This window comes from Mus pahari, chromosome 3 (assembly GCF_900095145.1).
Source record: "Mus pahari chromosome 3, PAHARI_EIJ_v1.1, whole genome shotgun sequence".
NCBI lineage: Eukaryota > Metazoa > Chordata > Mammalia > Rodentia > Muridae > Mus > Mus pahari.
In genome coordinates, this window is record NC_034592.1 from 6,889,828 (window position 1) to 6,895,816 (window position 5,989).

At 42.2% G+C, this 5,989-nt stretch overlaps 1 long non-coding RNA gene across 1 annotated transcript in view; it reads left to right on the forward strand.

The window, feature by feature from the left end:
* Window positions 1-1,890, forward strand: part of LOC110317490 — a 15,078-nt gene extending 13,188 nt beyond the window's left edge. The window contains exon 4 of the long non-coding RNA XR_002380317.1: window positions 585-1,890. This is a non-coding gene — a long non-coding RNA (uncharacterized LOC110317490). The remainder of the gene's footprint in view (window positions 1-584) is intronic.
* The last annotated feature ends 4,099 nt before the right edge of the window (window positions 1,891-5,989 follow it).

Genomic DNA, 5,989 nt, shown 5'->3' on the forward strand with positions numbered 1-5,989 from the left:
CTCTTTACTAGCCACATTCCTAATGATCTAGGGAACAGGTTTTGGGGAATTTTTTTAAAATTTAGGGCTCTACAGCACTAGACAGTTACCAAGGAGCCATGATTAGGCCTAATGATGTTGTTATGAAAATCCAAGATTAGCCCCTCCCCACTCTCCTGATTCCTGACTGTCTCTGTGATTTCTTTCTCACACCTGTCCTGTGGTGAAGCCACCCTCCATGACTTGACAATTGGTGGGGTCCTTGCCAATGCCTTTCTTCACCATACTGTTTGGGCTTTCAACCTTCCAAACTATGAATTCCATAAAACTCTTCTTTATAAAGTATTCAGCCTCAGGCATTTTGTCAGAGCTATGGAAGGGAACAAATATGGCTACCTGTGGTTGGGATAGAGCTGCCCTTTGCTTTAGAGAATTCTGTATGAAACTCACTGGTACGCCTTCTCTAATACTGCTGACCTAGGCTGAGGTTTTAGGCTTTGTGTGCTAGACTAATCTTTTCCCTGCATGGTAGTTAGCTTTATGTCACTCTGTCGGCAGAGAGCACTCTTAGATCAACAAGTCACAAATCTCTGTAGCCTCCTCAGGAGCTCACACTGCTACCGTTTCTCACACATCGCTTGCTTGATAGCCTATGGATATCCTCAAAGCTCCTTGCTCCCTCTGGAATCCACACTTCCCTGTGCAAATCCATGGAAATAAAAAGATATACCTTTATCCTCCTAAAAGATCGGTTGGGACAGAGGTGCATCTTACTCCTGGGCCACTGCTGCTGTTCAAGACTTGTTTGGTCAGAGGATTGCACTGGACCCTGCTTCTTCAGAATGCTTTAGATCAAAGAGTAGCAATAGCTTTCATATGCTTGCTTGAGTACCCTAAGTCTAGAGAATTCATGTCAGTTTTTCTAGACAGTTCTCGCCGCATAGTTTGGTCTGGCTCATTACACTTCTAACAAAGACATCATACACACACTCTCTTCTTGCAAGTACTCCAGTCTCTGTACACAGCTTTCTCAGTGAAAAGGGAGGAATTAAATTTAAAATATATTATATGTATGCATGAAAATATAACAAGAAAAGCCATCAGTCTTGTACAACTGAATAAATTATCGATCATGTAGGTAAGAAAAGCAGACCTTCTGCAACACATTTGACCCCAGATCAGATCTTAAGGAAATAAACTTGAATATTGTTTCATTTTCCTGGAACACATTTCATGTTTCAAAATTCTTAGAATATGGACCAAAATAAGGGTGGTTATTTCCTTCTTAATGAAGCTTTCAGAAAGATTATTTCCCAGAAAGTTTACAGGAAGATGACAAAGAACCACTGTTCCTTCCCATGTTCCCCTCCAGTCTTGCCTTGGTTGTCTTGTGAGTCCTGTGAGCATCTCTTGTTGTCTGGAAGCCACAGTATCTCAGCTTTACAAAAGGAAACTCCAGAGACAACCTGTGTTACAATACAAGAAGCTAGCACTCCTCCACCATAGAGAAGGTTCATCTGCCCTGACTCGTCAGCGCTTTGCATCCTAGGATTGATGGAGAATTGCTCAGGGCCTGCTAATGAATAGTCATGTACAATGGAGGCACTTCACTAATGGCTTGTGTGGGGGTGAATTGTTTTGCTAATTTAGTTAGCTCAATGATGCAGGTCCAGTAAGGAAGTGAAACCCCAGAACTTCCCCACCCCCAGGAGATGACCTAACAAAGTCCAGTCAGTGTTGTATAATGCGATTGTATCAACTACCAAATATAAGCACAGTGTGCCCAGCATGGTGGTACATGCCTGTAATCCCAGCTGAGACAGGTGGAGCAGCCTGTGCAATAAACACAGTGAAGCTGTCTTAAAACATCAAAATAAAATACACTGGAAAAATAAAGACCTTATTAATCATAAGCTCTTTTCTTTGTATCTACCAAGAAACAAGTCAATAACATTGCTAATATTGTCCATCCATATTCACGTTCTTACAGTTGTAGACTTCTTATTCTTGAATATAAAAGGCACTGAAGGGCCAGGGAGATGGCTTACCTGGAAAAAAAGCTATCCCACAAGTGTGACAAGTAAGAAAATAACAACAGAAAATTCCAAACTCATAGAACCACTTTAATCCATAGATTCAGAAACAGTAACAAATTTCAAATAAAATAAGCCAAACACCAGCCATGTCAAGATACATTGTGCTTAAAGTGTTGAAAACCAAATAGCAGTGTGAAGATAAGTGTTGACTTCTCATAAGACACAATGTATGCCAGAAATCAATGGAAGGATGTGTTTAACATGCTACTGGACAAAGACAAAAGGAAGCTGTCCTGGAATTCTACAATTAGTTGAAATAACTGTCAATGATAAATGTTACAATAGCAAAGACAGGGAACCCTCAGCAGACTGATAAACAAGAAATGGTGAAATATACAATGGAGTTTTCTCTAGTTGTAAAGAATAGAATGATTTCAGGGGAATGGATAGAAGTGGAGATCATCATGTTACGTGCAATAAGCCGGATACAGCATGTTTTCTCACACATGTAGAATCCGTACTTGAGCATATGCACATTTGTTGCTGATGATCAAACTTCTTTATAGGTCATTTGACAGCTGGAAGCACAAATTAAACCATGCATCTTGAGTTGCTGTCTAAGCTGAGATAAGATGTTTAACAACAGTGCCACAAAGACAGGATCTGCTCAGCAGAGGGTCCCAGCTGAGGGTTTTCTGTGGGAAGAGGATAACAGGCTGAGGTAAATTATGGCCATGGTGGCAACCACTAGAAATGAAAATGTACCCATAATTTTAAGAGACAATAAAGGGAGAGAATAGCATCTGAAAGCCACCAAGATCTAATCCAAATAAATACTTGAAAGAATGAGAAACAAAAACTAGACGGGACAAATGGAAGTGAAACAGAAAATAACCCCCTGGGCCAAGCACCATGGTTCCTAGGGGGACTGGCTTCCTGAGGGAAGACTCCTAACAAATGCTGTTACATCCACGAAATCCCAGCAGCACAGTGGCGTGCAGACTCGGGAGTCACACACATGATATGCAGACAGATTAAGTTAGACTGAATGGGTTATTAATAATTTCCATTTACCATCTTGTACTCAAGAGAAAACTTCAGAACTTTTTTTTAACCCAGCAGTTTCAACAAAGGGCTTAGGAGTTCTTCCTTGCCACAGGTAAGACACACCTTAAGCCTGGGAGCTCCTTCCCTAAGCATAGAGGTGACTCCCATTCTTCGGGAGAAGTTTTACTTCGTCTGCTTGAGATGGGAAACTCTGGGTTGTCACTTACTCAGATGCTCTTGCCCATGGCTTTTGAGCATGAATGCCCTTGTTTCCTGATTGGCGGTGGAAGGGATCAGATGGAGCTGTACAGCATTTACGTGAACACTTAGATCATCTAAAAATCACAACTAAAATTTCCACAATGAGTGTGGGAGAGTGACCTGAAGGGTGACAGATGGAGGGCCTGGGAACCTGGTCACGGATACTGCAGACATAAGTAACTTCATCCTCAAAGGTATTGTCCATGAGCAAGTGAAATCCAAGGGGACAGCGTAGGAAAGAAAGGCGGCACGGCAGGGGGCAGCGAGACCATCCTGGGTACCTTGATGCCAAGTTACAGACTAGCGGAAGGGAGTGGTCCTGACCCTCTGGAATTTGCTTTTGCACTTACTCACATTCTTTAGGAATTATCCATTTTCTTGGACTGTGCTAAGTGGAACACAGTAAGTTATTATGTTGTTGGCAACAGAGCAAGACACTGGTTACCAGTTGCTCCAGAGAAAATGGCATCATCTCCTGGGGCAGATTGGAGCATACATGTGGAAGTAGTCTCTGGTTCTGGGACATCATTGCCACTTCTAGAGCTCTTACCTACAGGACAGGGCTGGTGAGCTCAGAGTCTACTTGTGTGGTAGAAATGGAGACTTCGTTTAAAAATACCATCTTAGGTGCATTTCTGTTGCTGCCGTTGTAACATGAACATGGGCAACTTAGCCTCCATGTGGTTGTTTTTCTCCACCTATAATCTGTGGAACATGATATTTACAATATGTCTAGCTGATGGGGAATCTCATAAAGTAATTACAAAGACTTTTATGTTATGTGTGTGATAAAATAAAATTGACTCCATTTTTCCCACCTTTAAAGCAATGCACAATGAAGTCAGTGTGCCATTTTACAATGAGGAGTGAAATCCAATTTAAATATCAACTTTAGTCACTTGTAAAATTGAAAAGAAGTACACCCTGTTTTCTTGTCTTCTGATGACCTCTTGATAGTCACAAGGCTGAGATAACCTACATCATCAAAAATGTAAGTATATTATGGTTTCTAGAGGTGCTTTTAAATCTATCATGTTGATAATATTTCTGAAGAGACATTAAATTCAAGTAATAGACTCTCATCCTTCTGTTTGCAATACTAGTTTTCTTGTCTCCAGCGGAATTCTGACCATAACCATCAGATGACAGAAAAAAAAAAAAAAATCCTCTCAATTCTGAGTTTTATCCCCTGAGGTATGTAACAGTTTTGTGACTTGCTGAAGGCAGTGCCCAAGTGGCAGTGACTCTTGCCATCTACCATGCTCACACTTCCTGTTCCTCAGACCAGAAGCCAATCAAGCAGGCAACGGCGAAGTCAGTTAAATGATTTCTTCCTAAGCCTAGCATTGGAGAGTGATCTCTTGCTTTTAAATGAGGCCAGCTCCCAGTGCCTCTGAGCAACATCAGACAAACACACCCACTGATGCAGGTCAGCAGCAATCCCCGAGCCAGCAAACAGAACAGAGCAATCAGACTATAGCTGTTTGTGTGGCAGAGGCTCCCAAAGAAAGAGTTGCACAAAGCATTCCAGGTCAAGAAACCCAAGGCTATGGGACAAGCTATGTAATAATTTGCTCTTAAGTTTCCTGCCATGGTTCTGATTCTTTAGGATAGGGGATTCCCCATTGCCTGTAGCTCGTTAATCACAGTAGCTTTCGATTATGAACAGTGCAGTCCCAAAGACAATACTCCAGGACTTGGCAGGGAGATTCTGTGTCTGTCCTTTGAATGTGCCAGAACCCTCTGAACCCTGCCAACTCTGATTGCACTTAGCATTAATTGAAGATGCTGAGGAATACATGCCTTTCTGAGTTGAGCCACCTGGAGCAGATTAAAACCATGATCCTGCTGGTGAAGTGGTCCAGAGAGTGTGAATGCAGGGTTGTTTTAATCTTTTCCAAGTCAGGCTGTTTAGAAATATCCATACATCAAATGTTCATGGGTCTTATACACTTTCCTTCTCCGGGTAGAATTCAATCACCAGTAACATGAAGTGGGATTACCTTGTTGTGGCGAGCCATCTGGAGAGAGAAGACCCACTACCCCTGTAAATATGCTCAGATTTGCCACTACACTTGTGTGGTTTTCGAGGGTACTCCAAGCTCCAGTGTCTGAAAGACATGTCTGTTAACCTGGTGAGAATAAGATGCAACTAGAAGGGGCTGAAGACCTCCCAGTACACTGAAGTTCTCCTGGGCCACAGGATGGCCTCAAACATCACCTTGAAAGTTCTTCTAAAGACAGCCACTCAAGGGGACCTTGAGCTCCACTGTAAACTTTAACATAAAGGTTGGTGAGACTGAAAATAGGCAGAGGCCGGCATGGACACTACTGAGTTGGGATTCTGCTTATAGATCTGTTCTGGAGCACTGGATTCCTTGGTGAATAAAGGAAAAATTAAAGCAGAGGCGAAGGCAGGCAGACCCACACCCATGGCCTGAGTTATGAAGCTACATCCTACCCTCAGGGGGCAAAAGGGTCAGTTAGATTAATTTCAGAAAGTAGAGGGTTCAGAAAGGTAAGCATTTAACGCATGGCTTCACAGTTCAATGAGAGAAAACCAGAGTTTAGGGGATAGAGATGATGTGACCCAGACAGGAGCCCCAAATTCTACTCCATAGTGTGTACAGCTCAACATCCTTTTTTTTTTTTTTTTTTTTTTTTTT